This window comes from Gorilla gorilla, chromosome 23, assembly GCF_029281585.2.
Source record: "Gorilla gorilla gorilla isolate KB3781 chromosome 23, NHGRI_mGorGor1-v2.1_pri, whole genome shotgun sequence".
NCBI classification, from domain to species: Eukaryota; Metazoa; Chordata; class Mammalia; order Primates; family Hominidae; genus Gorilla; species Gorilla gorilla.
The window spans coordinates 3307941-3335440 of record NC_086018.1 but is presented as its reverse complement, the minus strand read 5'-3'; the positions used below and the strand labels follow the sequence as shown (position 1 = coordinate 3335440).

The 27500-nt window shown below is 54.2% G+C and overlaps 1 pseudogene; it reads left to right on the top strand.

Moving 5' to 3' along the window:
- The first annotated feature begins 10141 nt into the window (after window positions 1-10141).
- On the top strand, window positions 10142-14289 carry LOC134758171 (cell division cycle protein 27 homolog; annotated as a pseudogene).
- Window positions 14290-27500: the final 13211 nt, after the last annotated feature.

The window sequence follows — 27500 nt, the reverse complement described above, 5'->3', positions numbered from 1 at the left end:
GGAGGGACCACCGGGCCGCGCTCGGGCGCACGCGCGCGCCGAACGGGGCAACGCCACGCGGGGAGGACGGGCTCTCCCCGACGCCGACGCCCGGGACGGACGCCTCAGGGAAGGGCCGCGGCAGGCCCGGGAAGCGAGGCGCACCCGGGGGACGCGCCGACCCGGTTCGGAAGAGCGGGCCGGGAGAAGACGAGAGACCACGGGCGAGGAGGCCGAGGCGACGGGGAAGGCGCGAGAAAGGCGGCCGGCGGGGAAGGGGGACGCCACGTGACCCCTCGAGCGCAGCCGACCGCGGCCGGGACACACGCGGGGGTCTCACCGCCGGCACCCTCCGAGCGCGAAGGCGGCCCCGCGCGGCACCCGGAGCGGCCAACCGGCCCTCGGCGACCCCCGCGGCTCCCCCCCACCGCCGCCGCAGTCGCGGCCGGTTCCCCGGAACCCTCTCTCGCCCCGCACGCGCTGCAGGCCGACCCCCGAAACCCTCCGGGAAGCCCACCGGGCCCCAACGCGGGGCGCCACCGACCCGGTCCCGAAGGCGCGCGCCGGGGGACGCGGACACCGGGCCAACCAGTGGCCGGTGGCGGCGCCCCACGAGGCGGTGCCTGGTTCGGTCCCAGGCGGGGCCGCCAACCGACGGGAAGCCGGTGAGCCGCTCGGGGAGAAGAGGGGAATCGGCAGGCGGCGGGCAGGGAAGAGGGCACAGACGGGCAAGGGCACCCAGGAGCCCACAGAGGCGGCGGCTCGGGGGAGAAACCTCGGGTACGGCCGGGCCACCAGGAAAACACGGCCGCGGGATCCCACCGCCACAGACACGAGGGCGGTCCCGCGGCGCCCCGCCTGGGACGCCGGACGGCCCTCGGCCCCCCCACCGAGATCCGCCTCGCGAGCCCCGGGGTCCCGCCACCGGGGACCCCGAAGCGACCGCAGCCACGAACCCAACGCCAGCACCACCATCGCTCGTGATTCTCGTCCATCCTCCGGCCCGGCCCCGCTCCGGGAGACCGGCGCGCCCCCACCGCGGGACGCTTTCCCAGGGCCCAGGCGGCCCGACCCCACGCCACGCAAAACGCGGTCGCCGACACCGGTCACGACTCGGCAGGGGAGCGGGCGGAGAGCCGACTCACGGCGGAGGGACTCACGCGCCGGACGGTACACCGCGCAGCACACACCCACCACCGCTCGCCGGCCGCCACGTCCCAACCCGCCAGGACGCCGGGCCCGGCCCGGCGGGATCCTCCCCCGACTCGGAAGGGGGAGGCGCGGGCCACAGTAGGCGACGAGCCGCGCTCGGCCACCACCGCGGTGGCCGGCGGAACCCTCGCTCTCCCCCCTCAACCCCGTCGAGGGGGAAGCGGAGGAGGGTCCTCTGCGAGCGAGTCGCTACGGCAGCGCTACCATAACAGAGGCAGAGACAGAGGCGGCAGTCCGGGGGATCCGGTACCCCAAGGCACACCTCTCGGATCGCTAGAGAAGGCTTTCTCACCGAGGGTGGGTCACACTCCCCAACCGCCAGCCACCCCTCCTCGGGCCCGCAGAGGCGCCGAGGGACGCCTGGGGAAGGGAGAGGGCCTGCGGTACGAGGAAACACCTGCGTGCGGCCACCTTGAGCGTTCGCGGTCAGGGCGGGGGCTCGGCCGGTGCGCGCGTGCGCGCAACCCCACGAGGCCCCCCCCGTCCCCCCACCTCCTTCCTTCCGAGGCAAAGCACCTCCGAAGTCAACCCACACACGACCGGTCGGAGGCGGAACGGCAGCCCCTCGGCGGCCAGCCGGCGCACGCGTCACCGGCCCGAACCCACCGCGATCGCTCACACGGCCCGCGCGCACCCGCCAAGGGGGAGCACGGGACGTGCACTCGCCGGACCAGGCGGGCGCCCTTCCCCGCGTGGGAGGGGCGCGTCTCGTCTCACTCAACCGCCTCGAACCCCACACACCTACGAGCTCCCTCAGGACCCACGCGCGGACACCGCGGTGGCGACCGGAGGAGGGGGGCACTGGGGGCGGGAACGACACACCACCGCTCGGCCTCGGGCACCTGAGGGACAACCCGGAGCGCTCCAGGAGCACCGCAAGGGCCCAGGCGGAGCCGACGCTCGAGCAAACCCCCGGAGAGGGCAGCACGACGGGCCGGCGGGACGGCACCCCCACCGCCGCGGAGGGGGCCCGCCCGCAAGTCGACAACCACGGGAGGCGACAGCGAGGGGTGTCTGCCGCGTCAGAGGACCCCGCCGACCCGTCCCGCGACGCAGAAGGCGGCGGGCGGGACGCCGAGGTCAGGCCGGGTTCCGCACCCCACGCCTTCCCACACGCACCACCCGCAGGCGGGGAGAGGAGAGACGAGGGGCCCCCGCGGGGCGGAGCGAGAAGAACGGACCCGTTCGCCACGAACGTCCGCCCCTCGCCCGGCGCGGCTCGGACCCGGCCCGGGAGAGCATGACGTCACCACATCGATCGCGAAGAGCCCCCCGGGAGCGGAGGTCGGCCACCCGGCCGGCCGGCCAGCCAGCCAGACCAGCCGATCGGCCCCGGCCAACTCCCCACCCCGGGGAAGGGGCGGCGGACAACCCAGCGGAGACGAGAACGCCTGACACGCACGGCACGGAGCCAGCGGGGTGGGGTTGTCGCAGCCGCCCCGGGCGCCCGCAGCGGAGAGCGCACGGGGGCAGGGTGGCCCCCGCCGCCTTCCCCGCCGCCCCCCGGGTGGGTCAGAGACCCGGACCCGGGCCGGCACCGGGAGTCGGGACGCTCGGACGCGCGAGAGAACCACAGGCCCGCGGGCCCCAGCAGGCGGCTCAAGCAGGAGCACGGCCGGCTAGCCGGGTCACCGGTAGGCCAGAGCCCCGCACGCATCCAGAGGCCCAACCTCTCCAGCGACAGGTCGCCAGAGGACAGCGTGTCAGCAATAACCCGGTGGCCCAAAATGCCGACTCGGAGTGAGGGATATACCTCCCCCGGGGCCGGGAGGTCGAGTCACCGACCACACCGCCGGCCCACGAAACGCGCGACACGGACACCTGTCCCCAAAAACGCCACCATCGCGGCCACACACGGAGCGCCCGGGGCCCTCTGGTCAACCCCAGGACACACGCGGGAGCAGCGCCGGGCCAGGGACGCCCTCCCGGCCGCCCGTGCCACACGCAGGGGGCCGGCCCGTGTCTCCAGAGCGGGACCCGGAAGCATTTTCGGCCGGCCCCTCCTACGACCGGGACACACGAGGGACCGAAGGCCGGCCAGGCGCGACCTCTCGGGCCGCACGCGCACTCAGGGAGCGCTCTCCGACTCCGCACGGGGACTCGCCAGAAAGGATCGCGGCAGAGGGACGGCGGCCCGGCCCGGGGACCGCTCCCCGGCACCCGGGGGACGGGGGCAGGACGGTCCCCGGCTCCCCACGGGGACTCGTCGGAAACGAATTCGGCCACCGCCTCAGACGGCCAGGATGAGCGCGGACGGACCCGCGACCGGGCCGGGAAGGGCGTCCCCAGCCTCCCTCGCCACGCGCGGCGGGTCCCCGCGGGTCGCGGCTCGGGCCTCGGGAGCTGCGGCACGCTGGTCGACCAGCCCGGGCAGCCCCACGCCCGGCTCGGGCCCAGAAGCGCAGCGACAGCCTCTCCCCCACATAAACCTGCACGCCAGAGCTCTGACTCACAAGCGACGCGCCACAGCTCTGGCGCCACCGGGCCAGCCGGGCTGACGACCGCGGGCTTTCCGGAGCTCTGCCTAGCTCACAGCGGGGACGGTCCCCTCCCTCGGCAGCTGCCACCGCAGCTCCGGAAGCCGAGAGCACGATCTAAAAGCGGCCGCCAGATGGAGCCCGACGACCGCCGCGAACGTCAGCGAGACAGATCCGGATGGCAGGGCGGCCCGGGGACCGCAAAAGCGAAACCGTGAGTCGAGAAGCTCTTCCCGAGGCCAAAAACGCAGCCCCTCTACCCCAACCCCACACAAACGGTACCCAAAACGGGTCTCTGCCTCGACCGCGACAGAGTCAGAAGACAACCCACGGCGTGTGGGTGTTTGGAGATGCATCTCGGAAGCAGGGAGGGAGGGAGGGAGGGAGGGAGGGAGAAAGAACACACAAGGACTCGGTCGCCGGTCGCTGCAGACACACGGAGAGGCAGAATGCGTAGGCTCTTCCAGAATCCACACAGAGACAGACAGAGGGAGAGAAAGAGGGAGGGACGGGGGGAATGGGGCAAAGAGACAGACGGCGAAAGGGAAGGAGGGAGGGAAGGGAGCAGGGAGGGAGGAAGAAAATGGAGAAAAGAGAGACCGTTTAAAAAACGTAGATACGCAAAGAAAACTTTTGAAACAGTCCATTTTTAAAAGACAGACGGAAAGGAAAGACACATGAAAAAGAGAGAAAGAATGAGGAAAGAAACGAAGGAAAAAAGGGAAAAAGAAACAGAGAGGAAAGAAAAAAGAAGGAAAGACAGGGAACGAAAGAGAAATAAAGCACGAAAGAAAAAAGAACAGAAAGAGAGAAAGAAGGAAAGGAAGAGAGGAAGAAACGCCTAAAGAAGGAGAGAAAGGTAGAAAGGAAGGAAGAAAAACATAAAAGAGAGGAAGAAAGAAAACAGAGACAAATACGTACACTCGTTCATTTAGAAACATAAATACAACACTTTTCATACGTAAGCATACACGTATTTGTCGGCGATCGCTTCTTTCTAGAGCGACGTGTATTCATTTATGCGAAATAAACACCTGCATCTATCACATAGAGGTATGTTTCTACATAATCGATGCGTATTTACTATACACAAGCGTATTCAACGTAAAGATACACATTTTCGTTTACATATAAATGTATACAAACGTTTACGTCGATAAATATAAGCGAACACATGGAAACGAAAGAAACAAAAAAACGAAACGAGTCAACAGGCTGGGCACGGTGACCCACGCCTGTCATCCCAGCACTTTGAGAGGCCGAGGTGGGCGCATCACATGAGGTCGGGAGTTGGAGACCAGCCTGACCCACATGGAGAGACACGGCGTGCCTACTAAAAATACAAACATCAGCCAAGCCAGGCGTGGGGGTGCCTCCCTGTAATCCCCGCTAATCAGGAGGCTGAGGCGGGAGAAGCGCTCGAACCCGGGAGGCGGAAGGTGCGGTGAGCCAAGATCGCGCCATGGCACTCTAGCCGTGGAAACAAGAGTGAAACTCTGTCTCAAAAGGACGAAACAGAAAGAAACAGAGAAAGAAAGAAAGAAAGAAAGAAAGAAAGAAAGAAAGAAGAAAGAAAGAATGAATGAATGAAAAGAAAGCAAGAAAGAAAGAAAGAAAAAGAAAAGAAAGCAAGCAAGAAAGAAAAGAAAGCAAGAAAGAAAGCACGAAAGCAAGCAAGCAAGAAAGCAAGAAAACAAGGAAGCAAGAAAGCAAGCAAGAAAGAAACAAAAGACAGAAAGCAAGCAAGAAAGCACGAAAGCAAGCAAGCAAGAAACAAAAGAAAGAAAGAAAGCAAGAAAACAAGAAAGCACGAAAGCAAGCAAGCAAGCAAGTAAGAAAGAAACCAAAGAAAGAAAGAAAGCAAGAAAAGAAGAAAGCACAAAAGCAAGCAAGCAAGAAAACAAGGAAGCAAGAAAGCAAGCAAGAAAGAAACAAAAGAAAGAAAGAAAGCAAGAAAACAGGAAAGCACGAAAGCAAGCAAGCAAGCAAGCAAGCAAGAAAGCAAGCAAGAAAGAAACAAAAGAAAGAAAGAAAGAAAGAAAGAAAGAAAGAAAGAAAGAAAGAAAGAAAACAGGAAAGCAAGAAAGCACGAAAGCAAGCAAGCAAGCAAGAAAGCAAGAAAACAAGAAAGCAAGAAAACACGAAAGCAAGCAAGCAAGCAAGCAAGCAAGCAAGCAAGCAAGCAAGCGAGAGAGAGAGAGGCTGGGCGCGGCGGCTCACGCCTGTCATCCCAGCACTTTGGGAGGCCAAGGCAGGCGGATCACCTGAGGTTCGGAGTTGGAGACCAGCCTGACCAACATGGAAAAACACCGTCTCTACTAAAAGTACAAACATCAGCCAGGCACGGTGGCCCATGCCTATAATCCCAGCTAATCAGGAGGCTGAGCCAGGAGAATCGCTTGAACCTGGGAGGCAGAGGGTGCGGTGGGCCGAGATCGCGCCATTGCCCTCTAGCCTGGGCAACAGGAGTGAAACTCTGTCTCAAAAAAAAAAAAAAAAAAGGAAGAAGAAGAAAAAAAAGAGAAAGTAATAAAGAAAGAAAGAAAAGGCAAGGCCAGGCAAGTCCAGGCAAGGCAAATCTACCTGCTTTCACTACATCTGGGGAGAATCAGGAAAGTCCCCAACAACAACAAGGCCTAAAGTGGAGCTGCCATCTGTAAAACCCGAGCGGAAGCGTCCACGCGGGTTAAAGACACGAAGAAAGACAAGGAAACCATTGACCAAGGAGAAGAACAATCTGGCCCAGCCAGGGTCTGTCTCCTGAGGTGGTCTGGGCAACCAGGGAATGGGACGGAGGGAGGGCGGGCCTCCGAGACTCCGTCTCGAAACATAAATCATCATGATAAAATAAAATTAAGTTAAAAAAAGAAATCACGCATGATTCCTAACGTGTCTGATGCCTGGAAAGGCGAGAGGCGTACGTGTACGTCACGGTGGGGTTGTTTTCTTCTTTTTTTTTTTTTTCCTTTTTTCTTTTTTCCCGGAAACTCACTTTTTAATTATTTTGTTGCATTTCATTTTTATTTTCATTTTCATTTTTTTGAGACGGAGTCTCGCTCTGTCGCCCAGGCTGGGGTGCAGTGGCGCGATCTCGGCTCACTGCACCCTCCGCCTCCCAGGTTCAAGCGATTCTCCTGCCTCAGCTCGGCCTCCCGAGTAGCTGGGATTACAGACAGTACAGCACAGCACGGCACCCGGCTAATTTGGTGTGTTGTGAGTAGAGACGGGGTTTCACCATACTGGCCCTGTTGGTCTGACCGCCTCTTGATCCACCGGCCTTGGCCTCCCAAAGTGAGGGGATGACAGGCTTGAGCCACCGCGCAGGGCCCATTTATTTATTTTATTTTATTTATTTATTTATTTATTTATTTTAATTTATGTATTTATGTATTTATTTATTTATCTTAGTTTATTTCTTTGAGACGGAGTTTCGCTCTTGTTGCTCAGACTGGAGTGCGATGGCGCAATCTCGGCTCACCGCCACCTCCGCTTCCCAGGTTCAAGCGATTCTCCTGCCTCAGCCTTCCTAGCAGCTGGGATTAGAGGCATGTGCCACCACGCCCGGCTAATTTTGTATTTTCAATTGAGACGGGATTTCTCCATGTTGGTCGGGCTTGTCTCCAACTCCCGACTTCAGGTGATGCGTCCACCTCGGCATCCCAAAGTGATGGGATGACAGGCATGAGCCACCGCGCCTGGCCTATTGTGTTGTATTGTATTGTATTGTATTGTATTGTATTGTATTGTATTGTATTGTATTGTATTGTATTGTATTGTATTGTATTGTATTGTATTGTATTGTATTGTATTGTATTGTATTGTATTGTATTTACTGTATCCTATCGTATCGTGTTGTATCGTATTGTATTGTATTGTAATGGATTGTATTGACTTATCTTATTTAGTTAGTTACTTTGGTGTTATTTTATTTATTTATTTGTTTGTTCGTTCTTGCCTGATCAAAGGTCAATCAGACCCAGTCGTCAAAGTGGCGATTTCCTAGGCAACAAGGGAGGGAGGAACTTGGAGGTGGGGGCGGGGGCGGTAGAGAAGACACAGTTGCCCCAGGCTGTGCGCAGGCGGCCTGGTGCTCCCTTCCTCTGTGAGGCCTCCGTCTTCAGAGTAACAGTGACCGCTAGGTGATGCCCGACGTCTGCCAGTGAGAGTGTCAGCCTGGAATGAATTGGGATCCCCTGGGGAGGGGGTGGGGGGAAGGATGGAGGTTCCCACAGCACAGTGGGTCACCGCGCCCTCCAAGGCGATCCCCACAACTAATCGACCAGGGCTCCTGGGGGGAGGCAGCCTAAGTCCCCCACCCATCGGATCATCTGGAACTTCCGTCCAGAGACGAGAGACCGACTGGGAATTCTCTCAGTCAAGGTCCGAACCGAAAAGAATCACTGTCACGGACACCAGGACTAAGGCCATTTCTAAAAGACTGGTTTCTGTGTTTTGGGTGAATCCGTGTATTTCTGTATCACAAAATTACTGACTTTGAACGTTACGATTTTTCTCCTCCTTACGTGTACGGTCCTGTGATAGACAGACCAGGGGACTCCTCAGCTCAGAGTCCATGAGGCCAGAAGCTGACATCCCAAATTTCTATTTAGAATGAATTTAAACACGCCAGCCAAACGCTCTGCCGTGAAACTGTCTGTCGGGAAGACAAGCGGGGGAGGGGGGGAAGGGGGGGTCCGGGCGCGGTAGGCTCGCGCCTGTCATCCCCGCACTTTTGGGAGGCCGAGGGCCGGTGGATCCCTCGGTCCAAGCCTTGGCAACACGGTGAAGCCTCGTCTCAAAAAAAAAAAAAAATTACACAAACTAACTGGTTTCATAACCTGGACTCCAAGTTAATAAATAGATAAATAGGCCGGGGGCGGTGGCTCACGCCTGTCATCCCAGCACTTTGGGAGGCCGAGGTGGACGGATCACGGGATCGGGAGATCGGGACCATCCTGGCTACCACAGTGAAACCCCGTCTCTACTCAAAATACAAAAAGTTAGCCAGGCACGGTGGCGGGCGCCTGTAGTCCCAGCTACTCGGGAGGCTGAGGCAGGAGAATGGCATGAACCCGGGAGGCAGAGCTTGCAGTGAGCCGAGATCGCGCCGCTGCACTCCAGCCTGGGCAACAGAGCGAGAGTCTGTCTCGAAAATAAATAAATAAGTAAATAAGGAAAGAAATAAATGTAAATAAATAAATAGATTAAAATTGAAAACTAAAAAAAGGTAAAATAATTAAGAAAAAAAATAAATGTAGCCGGCCGGTCACGATGGCTCACGCCTGTCATCCCAGCACTTTGGGAGGCCGAGGCGGGCAGATCCACTGGGGTCGCCAGTTCGAGACCAGCCTGACCGACATGGAGAAATGCCGTCTCTACTAACAATACAAAATCAGCCGGGTGTGGTGGCCCGTGCCTGTAATCCCAGCTACTCAGGAGGCTGAGGCAGGAGAATCGTTTGAACGCGGGAGGTGGAGGTTGCGGTGAGCCGAGATGGTGCCACTGCACTCCAGCGTGGGCACCAAGAGTGAAACTCCGTCCGAAGGGAAAAAAAAAAATTAAGTGCTGTATTCTGTTATTTTTGCTTCCTACCCTGAGAAGAACATAATACAGCTGTTGTCTTTCTGCCTGCCTGCCTGCCTGCCTGCCTGCCTGCCTGCCTGCCTGCCTGCCTGTGGCAGGGCCTCATTCTGTCTTTCGCCCAGACTGGAGCGCAGTGACACAATTATGGCTCACTCACTGCAGCCTCAACCTCCCCAGGGTTAGGCGATTCCTCGAGGGACCCTACGGCCTCGGCCTCCCAAAGTGTTGGGGTTACAGGCGTGAGCCACCAGCACCCGGCCTGAGTTAATACATCTGGTCTCACTACGTCTTAACCACGCACCCACGAAGAACTCAAGTCAAGAGAGAGTCGGCAAGAGACTCTCAGCATTCTCTCCCGAAAGCACGTGTGTCCCGAGCTCCTGTGGTTTCAGGTGGTCGCGCGCAGAGGCGAGATTTCCAATGTTTCCGGAGAGGTGCGAGCCACAGTCACTCGGGGCATCCGAGCACGAGATGGGGTTTCTGACAGCGACTGAAGGGCCAGGAAGGGCCAGAATCTGCCAAGACCCGCGTTCCAGGGTGGGGCCGATGGAACCCAAGGTAGAGGGAGTCAGCGGTCCGCACGGAGAGAGCTCCAGCCCTAGGCCCCACTGTGCAGACCGAATCAGAAGGAAGAGAGTCCTTCGTCCTCCATGCCACATCCCTCACATCCCCCCCCCCCCCCCCACTGAACTTGGGAGTGGATCCGTGTTCTAAACACGAGGTGACTCTCGGTTTGCAATGGATCACAAGGGGCCGGGCTTTCCCGAGTCAGCAGGATAAAGAAGTCATTCTGGCTCGGACTCCCCCACCACCCCCCGGTAACGGTCGGTAACGGTCGCTGGTGACTTTAAATGAGCCGGGGCTGGCCGGGCCGGAGCCGCTACGGGGGGGGGGGGGGGGGGGGGGTGGTGGTGCCTGAGGCACTGCAGAAAGTGGGCCTGAGCCTCGAGGATGGCGGTGCTGCAGGGACCCGTCCAGGCTGCTATATGGCAAGCACTAAACCACTATGCCTACCGAGATGCGGTTTTCCTCGCAGAACGCCTTTATGCAGAAGTACACTCAGAAGAAGCCTTGTTTTTACTGGCGACCTGTTCTTACCGCTCAGGAAAGGCCTATAAAACATATAGACTCTTGAAAGGACACAGTTGTACTACACCGCACTGCAAATACCTGCTTGCGAAATGTTGTGTTGATCTCAGCAAGCTTGCAGAAGGGGAACAAATCTTATCGGGTGGAGTGTTTCATAAGCAGAAAAGCCATGATGATATTATTGTTCCTGAGTTTGGTGATTCAGCTCGCTTTCCCCTTCCATTGTTGGGACATGTATATTGCAAGACAGATCGGCTTGCCAAAGGATCAGAATGTGACCAAAAGAGCCTTCGTTGAAATCCTTTCCTCTGGTGTCCCTTTGAATCATGGTGTGAAATAGGGGGGAAAAGCCGGATCCTGACCAAACATTTTGATTCACATCTCTAGAGAGCTTTAGCAACTGCCTGTCCAAGTGTTGCGCCACAACACTTGGGCCTCGTCCTAGTTCACGTCACAGACAGCCTGAGACCGTTCTTACGGAAACAGCCCAGGACACCGTTGAATTAAACGGATTGAATTTAGAATCTTCCAATTCAAAGTACTCCTTGAATACAGACTCCCCAGTGTCCTCTATCGATTCAGCTGTCCTTTCACCTGATACTGTCCCACTGGGAACAGGAACTTCCATATGATCTAAACAGGTTCGACATAAACCAAAAACTGGTCGCAGTTTTATTAGGAGGACCAGCAGCTGTTAGTCCATTAACCCCAAGTGTTGACATTCTGCCATCAGAAACCCCAAGTCCCGGAGACGGATCCTATTGACAAAACTGCACTGGTATTAGACACCTTCTGTCATTGACGTGCCATCCACCGGAGCCCCTTCAAAAAAGTCCGTTGCCAGAATCGGCCAAACCGGAACACAGTCTGTCTTCTCGCAGAGGGGAAAGAGCCCAAAGGTAACTCCAATTCTTGCAAAAACACAAAGTTCTGGTCCGCCGACAAGGGCAACACCTCAGGTATTGAGCCCCACTATGGCATCTCCCCCGAACGCACCGCCTCGAAGAAATTCACGACTCTTGACTAGTGACAGCTCCACAACCGAGGAGAATAGGAGAAAATTAAAAATGAAGTTTCCACCTAAAATCCCAAACAGAAAAACAAAAAGTAAAACTAAGAAAGGAGGAATAACTCCACCGAACATAAGTGATAGCCTGGAAGTGACAAAATTGGACTCTTCCGTCATTTCAGAAGGGAAAATAGTCGCAATCGCGCCTCAGATTCAGGCTTTTAATCTACAAAAAGCAGCAGCGGAAGGCTCGATGAGCCTTCTTCGTGAAAGGGAGAAAGGTTATTTAGCTTTGTGTTCTTACCACGGCAAAGAAGCTCTCAATATCTTGAGCCATCTAGCTTCTCACCACTGCAATACCGGTTGGGTACTGTGCGAAATTGGAAGGGCCTATTTTAAACTCTCAGAGTCCATGCAAGCTGAAAGAACATTCTCAGAGGTTAGAAGGATTGAGAATTACAGAGTCGAAGGCGTGGAGATCTACTCTACCACACTTTGGCATCCTCCGGAAGGTGTTGCTCTTTCAATTCTGTCCAAAGACTTCACAGACATGGATAAAAATTCGCCAGCCAGAGGCCTGGTGTGCTGCAGGGAACTGTTTCGGTCTGCAACGGGAACACGATATTGCGATTCAATTCTTCCAGAGAACTCTCGAAGTGGATCCAAATGATGCTTATGCCTATAGTGCATTAGGGCGTGAGCTTGTCTTCACTGAAGAATTGGACAAAGCATTAGCTGGTTTTAAAAATGCTATCAGAGTCAATCCTAGACATTGTAAGGCATGGTAAGTGGTAATGAAGTGTAAAGACAAAGCCTTATGGATGGTGCCGGTACTCGCTAATTTTTCTGGTTAGATAGCTCTTTATTGTCACGAATTTGGTTAAAAATACTTAGGGATGGTACATACTGCTGAATAACTTCTAACTAAGATGTTTCCTTATGAAACGTATGTCTTTAACAAACTCTGAAATGAACTCATGATCGTAGAATACCAGATCCTTATACTCAACAGTTTCAGTCTTCTAGCAAGCTTTTTTGCAGACACTGTAGCTGTCTTTGGTTTGTGTGTGTGTTTCTTTAGTTGTGTTACTTGATTTGTTACCTTTTCTTCGAGCACCGAAGTGGTGATGGGGACAAGAAGTGCTTGGGAGATAGGAAAGGAATAGCATAGTTCACTTATTGGATAATAGAAAAATAGATGGAAACAATTCACTAGCTGCCGCTTTTTGACAGCGTTCCAGTTTACGGAGTGACTATTAAGAACTTCACGTACCCTTTAATTTAGCAGTCTCTCCGTTTTACCCTTTTGTACTCGTGTATAAGTAGGCACATAGGAAATTACTCCCTAGGTCATATTGTGATCAACGGAATACGATATGAACATGCGTGGTCCTACTTCTGCCTCAACACCATACTCACCGTTGACATTTATTGCATTTTTCTGGACTGACTTCATAGTTTTAAACGTCAAGAGAAGGCCGGGCGCAGTGGCTCACGCCTGTCATCCCAGCACTTTGGGAGGCCGAGGCGGGCGGGTCACGAGGTCAAGAGATCGAGACCATCCGGGCCAACACGGTGAAACCCCGTCTCTATTAAAAGTATAAAGATTAGCTGGGCGTGGTGGCGGGCACCTGTAGTCCCAGCTACTCGGGAGGCTGAGGCAGGAGAATCGCTTGAACCCAGAGAGGTGGCGGTTGCAGTGAGCCGAGATCACACCATTGCACCCCAGCCTGGGCGACAGAGCGAGACGCCGTCTCAAGAGAAATAAATTAAAAAAATAAATACATACATAAATAAATATCAAGAGAAAGTATAATTCTGAAGTCATAACCCTGTGGTAGTTATTTTGTCAGATACGGTGATCTGACTTACTACAGCAGCGGAGTTCTATCATTTGATTTGCTTCTAAATCTGAAGCATTATATTACTGAAACATTTTTTGATTTGTGAATATGTTGTTTAATGGATCATATCTCATTTTGCTGTAGTAGTTACATTGCCCGAAAGATGGCCAAAAAGACAGCGCCAGCTACTGCTGACCAACGTCACAATCAACTTGCCAATACTGCCTTCTCTTCCGATAGCTATGTTCTCCGTCATATTTTAAGAACTCAGTTCTTCATAAGACGTGTGTCGTTTTCGATTTTTTCCCAAGTCTGGTTGATCCTTGTGTTGTTATTTTTTTAAATGTGTATTGTCTGTTCAGCTATTTTGCAGGAGTCGCATTCTTAAAAAAATCTTAACCCTATCAAAAATCGTGTTTAAAGGAGGATTATTCAGATTGGCCAGCCTTTACTAGGAAGAGTTTAAATGCTGACGTATTTAGGCAGCTCTAAATACTGAGCAACTTTACTCTAACTACAAAATAGATAGCCTTTCTTTTGTCTTCACTTTCACTATCATTAGCACAGTGTTTAATACCTTTTCTTCATCTACAACACAATTATAATGATATATGAAGCCACTCAAATAAGGCAGACATGTTGCGTTGCGCTTAAAAAAAGAAAAAAAAAAAAAGAAGTCTCTCTGTGGCACAGAATGAGGTGTGGCTCGAATCTGGAATCTCCAGTGAAAACCAATGAAAGAGGGTGAAACCCCGTGTCTACTAAAAAAAAAAAAAAAAAAAAAAAAAAAATGAAGCGGCCATGGTGGCGCTGAGACAGGAGAATCACTTGAACCCAGGAGGCAGAGGTTCCAGTGAGCTGAGATCACGCCACTGCACTCCAGGCTGGGGGGACAGAGCAAGACTCCATCTCAGAAACAAACAAACACACAAAGCCGGTAAAGGTGTTTAATTCGACGGTGTCAGGCTCAGGTCTCTTGACAGGATACATCCAGCACCCGGGGGGAAACGTCGACGGGTGGGGTGGAATCTATTTTGTGGCCTCAAGGGAGGGTTTGAGAGGCAGTCCCGCAAGCGGTGATGGCCTAAAGAAGCCCCTCCGCCCAAGAAGCGATATTCATTTCTAGCCTGTAGCCACCCAAGAGGGAGAATCGGGCTCTCCACAGACCCCACAAACCCCACCCCACCCCACCCCCACCCCTCCCACCTCGTGAAATGGGCTCTCGCTCCGTCAGGCTCTATTCATTCACACCGTGTGCTTTTGGAACCTCCAGCGTGTGTGCGTGGGTTGCGTGGTGGGGTGGGGCCGGCTGCGGACAGAGGAGGGGATAAAGCGGCGGTGTCCCGCGGGTGCCCGGGACGTGGGACGTGGGACGTGGGTGGGGTGGCCAGAGCCTAGGGAACTCATCGCCTGTCAGGACGTCTCCCCTCCTGGTCCCCTCTCTGACCTACGCTCCACATCTTCGCCGTTCAGTGGGGACCTTGTGGGTGGAAGTCACCATCCCTTTGGACTTCTTTAGCCGACGAAGGCCGGGCTCCCGAGAGTCTCCCCGGAGGCGGGGCCTTGGGCAGGCTCACAAGGATGCTGACGGTGACGGTTGGTGACGGTGATGTACTTTGGAGGCCTCGGGCCAATGCAGAGGTATCCATTTGACCTCGGTGGGACAGGTCAGCTTTGCGGAGTCCCGTGCATCCTTCCAGAGACTCATCCAGCGCTAGCAAGCATGGTCCCAAGGATCCCAGCTCCCAGCAGAGGCACTTTTGTTCACACAGGATCCTGGGCAGGAAAGTTCTCAGCAGGCTTAGGCCTCCTAGCCAGAAAGCCAAAACCACTTCTGGGATTTTTTTCAAAGAGCCAGTGGTTCCACAAGGGGCCGTGGGTAGTTGTGGAAATGGAGAGAAGTGTTTGCACATACATATTTGAGACAGAACGGACAGGGCTCGGTCACAGATCACTTAGGACATGGGCAGATGCACATTGAGAAAACCCTTCCGGCATCCTAGGGGAACAGAGGTACGATTTTTCGAGACAGTTGAGGGAGAAGCCACCCCAGATTTTAGGGTTGGATCTTTATTCATATGTAGTATCTATGAGGTATCCAAGTCCAGAAATCAACTCGCCCGTTCTGTACAGCATTCTGTAGGGAGATCAAATCTGGGATGTCAGAAGTGAAGAATTCAGGCCTTGGTAATGGATCAGATTAGATGTACTTGAGCTTATTTTGCAAAAAAAAAGAGAGGGCGGGAGAGAGCGAGAGCCAGAGACCGAGACAGAGAGAGAGAGAGAGACAGAGACAGAGACAGAGAGAGACAGACAGAGAGAGACAACGATACACAAAGAGAGAAAGACAGAAAGAGAGAGAGACAGATAAAGAGACAGACGGAGAAAGACAGAGATGGACAGAGACAGAGAGAAACAGAAAGAGAGAGAAACAGAGACAGGAAGGGAGAGAGACAGGCAGAGAGAGAGAGAGACAAACAGACAGGCAGACAGACAGGCAGAGAAAGAGAGTAAGACAGAAGGCAGACACATGCACACACACACCCACACCCACAGAGAGAGAGACAGAGAGAGACAGAGAGAAAGAGACAGACAGAGAGAAAGAGACAGAGAGAGAAAGACAGACAGAGAGAAACAGACAGAAAGAGAGACACAGACAGGGACAGAGAAACAGCCGACAGGGGGAGAGAGAGAGAGAGACAGACAGAGACAGACAGACAGACAGGCAGAGAAAGACAGTAAGACACAAGACAGACAGAGAGAGAGAGAGAGAGAGAGAGAGAGAGAGAGAGAGAGAGAGACAGAGACAGAGACAGAGACAGAGACAGAGAGAAAGAAAGACAAAGCCAGAGAGAGAGAGAAACAGACAGGGAGAGAGAGAGAGAGACAAACAGACAGACAGGGAGAGAGAGACTAAGACAGAAGACAGACACAGTGAGAGAGACAGAGACAGAGAGAAAGAAAGACAAAGACACAGAGAGAGAGAGAGAGAAACAGGGAGAGAGAGAGAGACAAACAGACAGACAGGGAGAGAGAGAGACTAAGACAGAAGACAGACAGTGAGAGAGACAGAGACAGAGAGAAAGAAATACAAAGAGACAGACAGAGAGAGACAGAGACGGACAGAGAGAAACAGACAGAAAGAGAGAGATAGACGCAGAGACAGAGAGTGAGAGAGACAGGCAGGCAGAGAAAGGGAGTAAGACAGAAGACAGACACAGTGAGAGAGACAGGCAGAGAGAGAGAGACAGAGCGAGAGAAACAGACAGGCAGAGAGAGACAGAGAGAGAGAAACAGACAGGCAGAGAGAGAGAGACACACACACAGAGAGAGAAGACAGACAGAGAAAGAGAGAGACAGAGACAGACAGACAGACAGAGAGAGGGGGAGGAAGGGCGTGCTCAAGAAATAATCACACATATTTTATAGTGCTTTTGATCCCATAAACGGTGGCCGGGGTATACTTTGAAAACAACAACAACAACAACAACAACAACAACAACGACAACGACAACAGCAACGACAACAACAACAGCAACAAGAGCAGCAGCAGCATTCGCCTACGGATTTCTAGAAAATAAGATGTCATGATGAAGTATAGTAAACATCAACCGGCTCTCACTGCACGTTGAGGGATTCACAAAAGCGCTAGTTAACAACAGGAAAAAACAGCAGCTAACATGTCTTGGGGAAAATAGACGTCCTCCTGAAAACTGGGGATTTCTACTTCACTTGAAAAGAAATACATACCAGAAAGGAAAAACACGAACAAAACAAAACAAAACAAAACAAAACAAAACAAGCCAAGAAACACGGGCCAAGGCACCGTCCCTGGAAATCTTAAGTGAGCAAAGTTATTAGTTTTCAGAAAGCGTTTCTATTTTGGGCAAGTACTAAGAGGGCCCACACTAGAGCTGTGACGCCCTTCGCATTGTGAAACTATGCTGGCCGGAGGGCGGAGAAACTAAAACATCATGATAAAAGGTGACGGAGACCCAGCCAGGGTGAAGCTTTCCTAGGGAGGGAGGCCTGAGGCGGAAAGCGGGGGGAAAAGCCCCACAACTGCAGACCCGCCCGCTTGCCCACGCGGGTCAAGGGCTATGCCATCGGCCCAAGCTGCCTCTGGGGAAGTGGGACCGTGCCGCCCCCCATCTTCCAAAACGGTGGCCCCTGAGTGAGGCCTGACGCCCACCGATGCAAATGTCAGCCTGGCAAGAATGAGATCGCCGGCAAGGGGTGGGGGAAGGGCAGAGAAGACGGAGGCACACCGGGGTGGCTCTGGAAGGCTTCCAAGCGGGGTGTTGGGAGGCGGGGGGGTGGGGGTTTTGGGGGAAACCCACCTAACCGACTCACTAAATTAAGGTGAAGGGAGGTGGGTAGTGGGGGGAGCCGGGGGGCAACTTGAAAATTAAACTGACCCTTCCCAAAGCCCAAGTAGAAGAGTCTAGGCGCCAAAACACAAAGAAAACTAAAGCGCCGATCAAAGAACAATAGGGCCCCCGCCAGGGCGGAGGTTCCCTAGGCAACGAGGGAGAGAGGGAGGGGCCTCCAGAAGGGAGAGAGAGAAACCCGTTGCCCCAGGCTCGGTGAAGTCGGCGAGACCTCCCTCCGTGTCACCTCGACTTTCAATAACAGTGGCCGCTAGGTGATGCCCGAAGACAACCGATGCCTGCGAATGTCCGTCAGCAGGGAAAAGAATTAATGAATTCATGAATTTGCTTATTTATTTAGAGACAGAGTCTCACTCACTCTACAGCCTGGGCCATAGTGCAGTGGCGCGATCTCGGCTCCCTGCAGCCTCCGCCTCCCAGGTTCAAGCGATTTTCCCGCCTCAGCCTCCCGAGGAGCTGGCATTACAGGGGCCTGCCCCGCCGCTCCCGACTCGGCTTTGTAGTTTTAGTAGAGACGGGGTTTCGCCGTGTTGGGTCCGGCCTTAACCGTTTATGTTTAAGTCGAGGAGCTTATCAGGGAAATAGGAGAAGTCCGGACGCCAGACGTGACCGAGAGAAAAGTCTGAAAATGCCCCTCGCATCCAAGCGGGGACCCGGCCTCGACCTCCCGAAATCATACACCGAGTGGGGAAGCCCAGCAAGGCCCGTCTGTCTAGATTCCTCTCGGCCTCTCTAAGCACCGAAGCACGCGCTTCTCACTTTCGTGGAAGGGGCAGGGCCCTACCCGGCACGGGGGTGTCTGACGGACTGACAGAGAAAGAGAGAGACATAGAAAGACAGAGATGGACGGCGAGAGATAGAGAGAAACAGACAGAAAGAGAAAGAGAGAGAGACAGAGACAGAGAGAGAGAGAGAGAGACAGACAGGGAGGGAGAAAGACAAACAGAGAGAGAGACAGACAGACAGACAGACAGAGACAGAGAGAAACAGACAGAAAGAGAGAGAGACGGAGAGAGAGTGAGTGAGAGAGAGAGAGACACATGGAGGGAGAGAGCCAGACAGACAGAAAGACAGGCAGGCAGAGAAAGAGAGTAAGACAGAAGACAGACACAGTGAGAGAGACAGGCAGAGAGAGAGAGAGAGAGAGAGACAGAGACAGAGAGAAAGAAAGAGAGAGAAAGAGAAAGAGACAGACAGAGATGGACAGAGAGAGAGAGACAGAGAGAGAAACAGACAGACAGGGAGGGAGGGAGGGAGGGAGACAGACAGAGAGAGAGAGACAGACAGACAGGCAGAGAAAGAGAGTAAGACAGAAGATAGGCACAGACAGAGAGACAGACGCAGAGAGAGACAGAGAAAAAGAAAGAGAGAGACAGACAGAGAGAGAAAGAGAGAAACAGACAGAAAGAGAGAGAGAGAGAAACAGAAAGGGAGGGAGAGAGAGGGAGAGACAGACAGACAGACGGACAGGCAGAGAAGGAGAGTAAGACAGAAGACAGTCACACACAGTGAGAGAGACAGAGAGAGAGCGAGAGAGAGGCAGAGACAGAGAGAAAGAGGGAGACAGAGAAAGAGAGATGGACAGAGAGACAGAGAGAAACAGACAGAAAGAGAGACAGACAGAGAGAGAGAAAGAGAAAGGGAGGGAGAAAGACAGAAAGAGAGACAGACAGACAGACAGACAGGCAGGCAGAGAAACAGAGTAAGACAGAAGATAGGAACAGAGAGAGAGAGACAGAGAGACGCAGAAAAAGAAAGAGAGAGGCAGACAGACAGAGAAAGACAGAGACAGACAGAGAGAAAGAGGCAGAAAGAGAGAGAGAGAGAAACAGACAGGAAGGGAGAGAGAGAGACAGACAGAGAGAGAAAGAGAATAAGACAGAAGACAGACACAGTGAGACAGGCAGAGAGAGAGAGAGACAGAGACAGAGAGAAAGAGACAGACAGAGACCGACAGAGAAAGAGAGAAACAGGCAGAGAGAGAGCGAGAGAGAGAGAAACAGAAAGGGAGGGAGAGAGAGAGAGAGACAGACAGACAGACAGATGGACAGGCAGAGAAGGAGAGTAAGACAGAAGACAGACACAGTGAGAGAGACAAGCAGAGAGAGAGAGAGAGAGACAGAGACAGACAGAAAGAAAGAGAGAGACAGACAGATAGAAAAAGACAGAGACGGACAGAGAGAGACAGAGAAACAGACAGAAAGAGAGAAAGACAGAGAGAGCGAGAGAGGGAGAGAGAGAGAAACAGAAAGGGAGGGAGAGACAGAGAGAGACAGACAGACAGGCAGAGAAAGAGAGTAAGACAGAAGATAGTCACAGAGAGAGAGAGAGAGAGAGAGACAGACAGAGAGACACAGAAAAAGAAAGAGAGGGGCAGACAGACAGAGAAAGAGACAGAGAGAGACAGAAACAGACATAAAGAGAGAGAGAGAAACAGACAGGGAGGGAGAGAGAGAGAGACAGACGGGGAGAGAAAGAGAGTAAGACAGAAGACAGACACAGTGAGACAGGCAGAGAGGGAGAGAGAGAGACAAAGACAGAGACAGAGAGAAAGAAAGAGACAGACAGACAGACAGACAGAGAAAGAGACACAGAGAGAAAGACAGAGACGAACAGAGAGAGACAGAGAGAAACAGACAGAGAGAAGGTCCTAGCCCAGTAGCGATACAGTGCCTTTTCTTTCATTTTCTCTTTCTTTTCTTTTTGTCTTTCTTGTATGATGTATGTATGTATGTATGTATGTATGTATGTATGTATGTATGTATGTATTTATCTGGAGACTGAGTCTCACTCTGTCGCCCAGGCTGTAGTGCAGTGGCGCGATCTTGGGTCACTGCAACCTCTGCCTGCCAGGTTCAAGCAATTCTTCCGCCCCAGCCTCCCGAGTAGCTGGGATGACAGGTGCCTGCCCCACGGCGCCTGACTGAATTTCGTATTTTCAGTAGAGACGGGGTTTCACCACGTTGGCCGGGCTGGTCTCGAACTCCTGACCTCGGGATGACAGACGTGAGCCACTGCGTTCAGTGTACAGTGCCATTTCTTAGAAATCACTCACGGGAACACACACTTAGAGGTGACGTGTAGAGATTTTAGTTAGTTAGTTAGTTTAGTTAGTTAGTTAGTTTTTGCGTGGGGAGGTGGGGGAACGGAGTTTGGCTCTTGCTGCCCAGGCTACAGTGCAATGGCCTAGGGGACTCAAGGAGTCAACCTAGGGCAGAGAGGACACGTCATTCTGAGCGTAAGGGCCGCAGCGAAAGTTGGCAGGGCCCGCGCTTTTAAAGGCTGAAATCCCGGCGGCACAGGCCTGTCGTCCCAGCACCTTGGGAGGCCCAGGAAGGCGGATCATTTGAGGTCAGGAGTTCGAGACCAGCATGGCCAACATGGAGAAACCCCGTCTCTACTAAAAATAGAAATACGAGCCGGCCGTCATGGTGCGCGCCTGTAATCCCAGCTACCCGGAGAAGAATCACTGGAACCCGGGAAGCAGAGGTTTCAGTGAGCCGAGAGAGCGCCACTGCACCGCAGCCTGGGTGACAGAGCGAGAGAGACTCAGTCCAAAAAAAAGAAAGAAAAGAAGAAAAACAAAAGAACAGGCCCAAATACTGCATTGTTGTTGAACGTTCTCCCAAAAGGCCAGAAACCCCCTGACTCAGGTCAAGGAGGTGGTGTTTCGTTTTACCTCTCTCTCTCTCTCTGTCTCTCTCTCCCCCCCCCCCCCCTTTTATTTGTGGTTCAAGCATACATGAGCAAGATTGTTACATAGGTAAACTTGTGACGGGGGTGTTCAGTGTGCAGATGATTTCATCACCCGGGTAGTCAGTGCTGTGTCCGACAGTATTCGTGTTTTGTTTTTTTTCCTGAAGGTGTCTCTCCTTGCACCCCTCCTCCGCCAAGCAGGCTTCCGCGTCCCTGGTCCCCCTCGTTCTGCCCATGCAAGGACTCTCATCTGTAAGTTCCCACTTCTAGATGAGAACACGCGGTAGTTAGCGGATCGTTGCTTTCAGCTTCGGTGGTGGCGGTGAAAGAGGCATGACACTAAATCGACCCTTAGGACGCTCTCCTCCGTCCCCACCCCGCACCCCCTCCCCACACACACCCTCATTCCCGCACCCCCTCCTCAAACGCAAGAAAGGAAGAAAGAAATGAAAGTAAGAGGTGAGCCTGCAAGGCGGTGGAGGCGGGGGATCTCAGAGGGCGAGAAAGCGATGGTGGTCGGCGGATGTGTCGGCTGAGGTATCAAAACTAGGGGACCCACTTTTCAAGCCCCAACACACCCCCTAATCCTCAGCCGCAGCCAGCCTCTGGGTGGGGTTGCGCCTGTCAAAGCTTCCGAATGGAGAGAAGCCCAAGGCTATGGAAGGCATGAGCTCCAACTCCAGGAAGGGAATAAGGCTCTGTGCATATGAATGGGGCTTTCAAAGGCGTTGCCGCGGCTTCCAAAGCGATGCGCTGTGCCTCGCCTCGCCTCGCCCCGCCCCGCCCAGAGCGAGACTCCGTCTGAAAATAAGTACACAAATAAATCATAAAATAATTCATCAATAAATAAATAAGAAAGAAAGAAAGAAAGAAAGAAAGAAAGAAAGAAAGAAAGAAAGAAAGAAAGGATGAGTACAGCGATCGTGAATCATTCCCCGGAGTCCAGGCGCAGTGGCTCACGCACGTCACGCCAGCACTTTGAGACGCCGGGCGGGAGGGTTGCAACGAAATGATGAGACCCCGTCTGTGGGAAAACATTTAAAAATGAAGGCCGGGCGCGGTGGCCCACGCCTGTCATCCCAGCACTTCCGGAGGCCGGGGAGGGCGGATCACCTGAGGTCGGGAGTTTGAGACCAGCCCGATCAACATGGAGAAGCCCCGTCTCCACTAAAAATACAAAATCAGCCAGACGTGGCGGCGCATGCCCGCCATCCCAGCTACTCAGGAGGCCGATGCAGGAGAATCGCTTGAAACCGGGAGGCAGAGGTTGCGGTGAGCCAAGATGGCGCCACCGCACCGCAGTCTAGGCCACGAGAGGGAGACTCTGTCTCGGGGGGGAAAAAATAATTAAAAATAGTGTGGGCACAGTGGCGCGTGCCTGCGGTCCCAGGTTCTGTACTCTGGAGGCTGAGGTGGAAGGATCGCTCGAGTCCAGGAGCGTCCACGCTGCAGGGAGTGAGTTATGGTGGCACCACTGCTGGGGTGACGGAGCGAGATGCCGTCTCTAAATCAGTCAATGAGATCACTGGAAGGCGCTCTCTGTGTCTCACTTTCCAAGACGGTCTCTTTAGGCCAAGCAGGCATGGTGCCTCACGCCAGTCATCCCAGCACTTTGGGAGGCTGAGGCGGGAGGAAAGAAGGAAGGGAGGAAGGGAGGAAAGAAGAAAAGAAGAAACGCAGGAAGGCAGTAAGGCAGGAAAGAAAGAGGGGAAGGAAGGAAGGAAGGAAGAAAGAAAGAAAGAAAGAGAAGAAAGAAAGAAGGAAAGAAGGAAAAAAAGAAAAGAGAAGAAAAGAGAAGGGAAGAAAAGAAAAGCAAACGGGGAGGGGGCCTATCTCCTTGACCGGTGACTGACCAGGATACAGTGGGTCACGGACGACCGAAGCCTCGACCTGTGGGGCCTCAAGTGATCTTCTCCTTATCTCAGCCTCCCGAGTAGCTGCGACTCCAGGCGGCCATCACCACGCACAACTCACCTTCTAAAAACATCATGATTCTATCGAGACAGGGTCTCGCTCCGTCATCCAGGCTGGATTGCCACGGCACGACCTCAGCTCATCGCAACCTCGGCCTCCCCGGTTGGAACAACTCGCCCGCCCCAGTCTCCCGAGCGGTCGTGATTCCAAGCCCACGCCACCAGGCCCGGCTCATCGTTCTATTTTTCAGAGAGACGGGGTTTCGCCACGTCGGCCAGCCCGGTCTCGAACTCCGGGCCCCAAGCGATCCACCCGCCTCGGCCTCCCAAAGTGCCGGAATGACAGGCGTGAGCCAGCGTGCCCGGCCCAGATCATCTTTTTCATACATTGTAGAGAAGGGGTTTCGTCAGCCAACGGGTGGAGGGTGGGGTGGGTTTTACTCAGCCTGCGTACCGTGAAAAGGGGAAGTGAGTGTGCTTTGCGAACTAGATATGGAAATTGTGTGTGTGTGTGTGTGTGTGTGTGTGTGCGTGCGTGCGTGCGTGTGAGAGAGAGAGAGAGAGACCAATCCCCACCACGAGGACCCGGAAATAGTGTTTGATCTGTGTCCCTGCCTAGTCACCTGTCTTGTGTGTAGATGACTGAGGATTCCACAAATGAAGGTCAGCAGTATCTATTGAGCTGTTTCTCCCTCTCATGCGTCTCATCTGCGTGCTGGAGAAAGGGAAGAAAAGAGGTTCCGATGGGAAGTTGTCTTCACGCCTGAGGCAGCTGAAGGCAGACCGAAGGGAAGGAGGGCATCCTACGTGACATTTCCATACCCGTGCACCCTTTACAATGCTGGGGCTGCCAGTCCACCCTGTACGTCAACCCACTCCCAAGAACAGCACCGGTCCGGGGTGGTCCAGTCTCATCCCATCCGGCCCACCCGGGGGCATCCGGTGGAAGTCTTCGCCGTAGGATCCGAAGGCAGCGTCCACGCGGTTCCCCTGGGGTCGCCCGGCAACGGCCAGCCGGGGGAGGGTAGCGGGACCTGACGGGGAAGGGGGGGGCGCATCCGCCTCAGAGCTCCCTGGAAGGTGGCAGGTAGCCGGTGGGGCACGCCGAGCCAGAGACGTCCGGCAGGATATAGATGTGGAAGGCGCGTCAGTCCTCTCCCATACCTCTCCTATGGAAAATGCCAGGGCGGCGGTGGGAGCCTCGGCTGGGGGAGAAGCGGGGACAAGGGGGAGAGGGAAGGAGGCCCTCGGGAGGTTTCAGCACCGAAAACCCACTCACTCAGCCAAGCTCCCAACGTGTTTCTGGGTCCAAGGTACACCCTGGGAGACGGCAAGAGAAACCTTCACACCGTGCTTTTCGTCTTCGTGTTTATTTCTTTCATCTTTTCCATTTGACGAGAGATGCTCATTTCAACAACCAGACGGCGGATGTGACGGGAGAAGTGTCAAGGCCAGGAGTTTGAGACCAGCGTGAGTAACAGAGCAACACAAGTAGGAGAGCCCAGCTGAAAGAAATGAAAGAGCAGGAGGAGGAGGAGGAGGAGGAGGAGGAGGAGGAGGAGGAGGAGGAGGAGGAGGAGGAGGAGGACAAGGGGGGGTGGGGGGGGGAAGGAGAAGGAAAGAAAAGAAAAGAAAAGAAGAGAAAAGAAAAGAAAAACAACCACCAAGAAAGTTAAAATTCTCCAACGGTCGGAAGTTGAAGACCAGCCTGACTAAGATGGAGAAACCCCATGTGTACTAAAACTAGAAAACCTAGCCGGGCACGATGGCTCATTGCTGTCATTCCAGCTACTCGTGAAGGCTGAGGCAGGAGAATCACTCGAACCTGGGAGGCGGAGGGTGCGGTGAGCCGACATCGCGCCATCGTCCTCCACCCTGGGCGACAAGAGTGAAACTCCGTCTAAGGAGAAAAGAAAAAAAAAGAAAAGGCGGATCGGTGAGACGCGTCTCCACATTTTATTTGTTCGCAGTCCCCGTATCAAACACGGAAAGAACCGACCCATGACAAACATGACCAGAGCGTACCGTGCCCACGCGTGTCATCACAGCACTCCGGGAGGCCGATGCGGGAGGATCTCTGGAGCCTAAAAGTTTGCGATCACTCGGACATGTGAGATGACACCTACAATAATAATCATCATAGAAGTTTAAAAAGAGATCACGTGTGCCCAGAGCATGGACACCAAAGCGAGAGCACATCCGTCCTCAAAAGAAGACGATCGATAGACAGGCAGGCAGGCAGGCAACTATAGAATGAGCCAGGTGCAGTGTCTCACGCCTGTCATAGCAGCAGTGTGGGCGGCCGAGGCAGGCAGGCGGATTGCGTGAGAAGAGGAGTTCGAGACCAGCGTGGGCAACATGATAGAACCCCGAAACCCGTCTCACTCACATACATACATACATACATACGTACATACATACCTACCTACCTACACACATACATACATACCTACCAACCTACGGAAAACATGAGAAACCACCTAAAAGTCAACCGGTGTGGTGGTGCGTGCCTGTAGTCTCAGGTAATGGGGATGGGAGGGATCAGAGGCAGGACGACCGTTCGGTCGGTCCAAAGCGTTGAGGTTGGGGTGATCCTGGGCGGCAGAGGCAGAGGAAGACCCTGCCAGTAAGGGAGGGAGGGAGGGAGGGAGGGAGGGAGGGAGGGAGGGAGGGAGGGAGGGAGGGAGGGAGGGAAATAAACAAGCAAGGAAGCAGGCAAGCAAACGATGAACATGACAATGACATAGAATAACCCATGAGAATAAACAAGCAAATAAGAGGGTATGAATGAAGCTAAAAGGCAATTAAGATCGCAATCAATTGTTTTCTCTGCACCCCACCCCACCCGCACCCCACCCCACCTCACGTAAGCTGGAGTGGAAGTGCGCCATCACAGCCCACGTTAGCCTCTCCCTCCCGGGCTGAAGAGATCCCTGTAGTCCCAGGTATTTGGGAGGCTGAGGTCACCAGAGCCCAGAGTGAGAAGACCAGGCGGGCCAGCCCCAAAAGAAAAGAACATAAATACACGAAAAGTATTAACAAATAATAAATGGAAGGAAGGGAGGGAGGAAGGATATACATACACACGTGTATGTAAATGAAATGGGTTTTTAATACATATTCATCCATTAAAAGTAACATAATATAAACGTATTATGGAAGTATCATTTACATAGTTTTATCACTGTGTGTGTGTAAATGTATGTTCATACACACACGGCAGCGTTCAGAAAATAAGATTGAAAAAAAGGAAGGAATCGGCCGGGCGTGGTGGCTCACGCCTGTACTCCCAGCAGTCTTTGGGAGGCCGAGGCGGGCGGATCACTAGGTCGGGAGTTCGAGACCGGCCCGGCCAATATGGTGAAATCCCGTCTTTACTCGAAATACAAAAATTGCTGTTTGCTTGAACCGTGGAGGCACAGGCAGCGGCAGCAGTGAGCCGAGAAGGCACCAAGGAAGGAAAGAGAGAGAGAGGGAGCGGGGGGAGGGGGGGAGGGGGGGAGGGAGGGAGGGTGGGGGGAGGGAGGGAGGGAGGGAGGGTGGGGGGAGGGAGGGAGGGAGGGAGGGGGAGAGAGGGAGAGAGAGAGAGAGAGAGAGAGAGAGAGAGAGAGAGAGAGAGAGAGAGAAAGAAAAAGAAAAAGAAAGGAAAAAAAAAAACGCAAGACAGAACCAAAAAGCTAAAAAGGAGGAAGTATTACTGACTGACGGCAGCAGTGACTCCCTCTTAAAAGTCCCGCGGACGCAAACTCGCAGTGGGGCTGAAAAAAATGTAGGAGAGGGAGTTCCGCGTGGTCCCAGCTCCACCGAAGGCCGAGGCCGGTGAAGACCGCCGGCGCTTGAACGGGAATCGACACCCTCGCATCGGTGCGCCGCAGCGTTCAGCGGCGAGCCGCCGGCTAAGTCCGGAGCTCGCGGGCGGCAGCCGGTCGATCCCGGAGGTTCCGACCGGGACGCGGACGTTCCGGGCCCGGGTCGGGCACTCCTGCCCGCCGTTCGGTCGAGAAGCCCGGCTGGTCGACCCGGGACACGGCGAGACACCGGCTAAGTCTCACGAGCCGAGAAAGCACCAAGGAAAGGAAGAGACTCGAGAGACAGAGACAGAGAGAGAGGGAGAGGGAGAGGGGGAGGGGGAGGGGGAGGGGGAGGGGGAGGGGGAGGGAGAGGGAGAGGGAGAGGGAGAGGGAGAGGGAGAGGGAGAGAGGAGGGAGGGAGGGAGGGAGGGAGGGAGGGAGGGAGGGAGGGAGGGAGGGAGGGAGGGGAGAGAGAGAAGAAAGAAAGTAAAAGAAAGAAAGAAAGAAAAAAAAGAA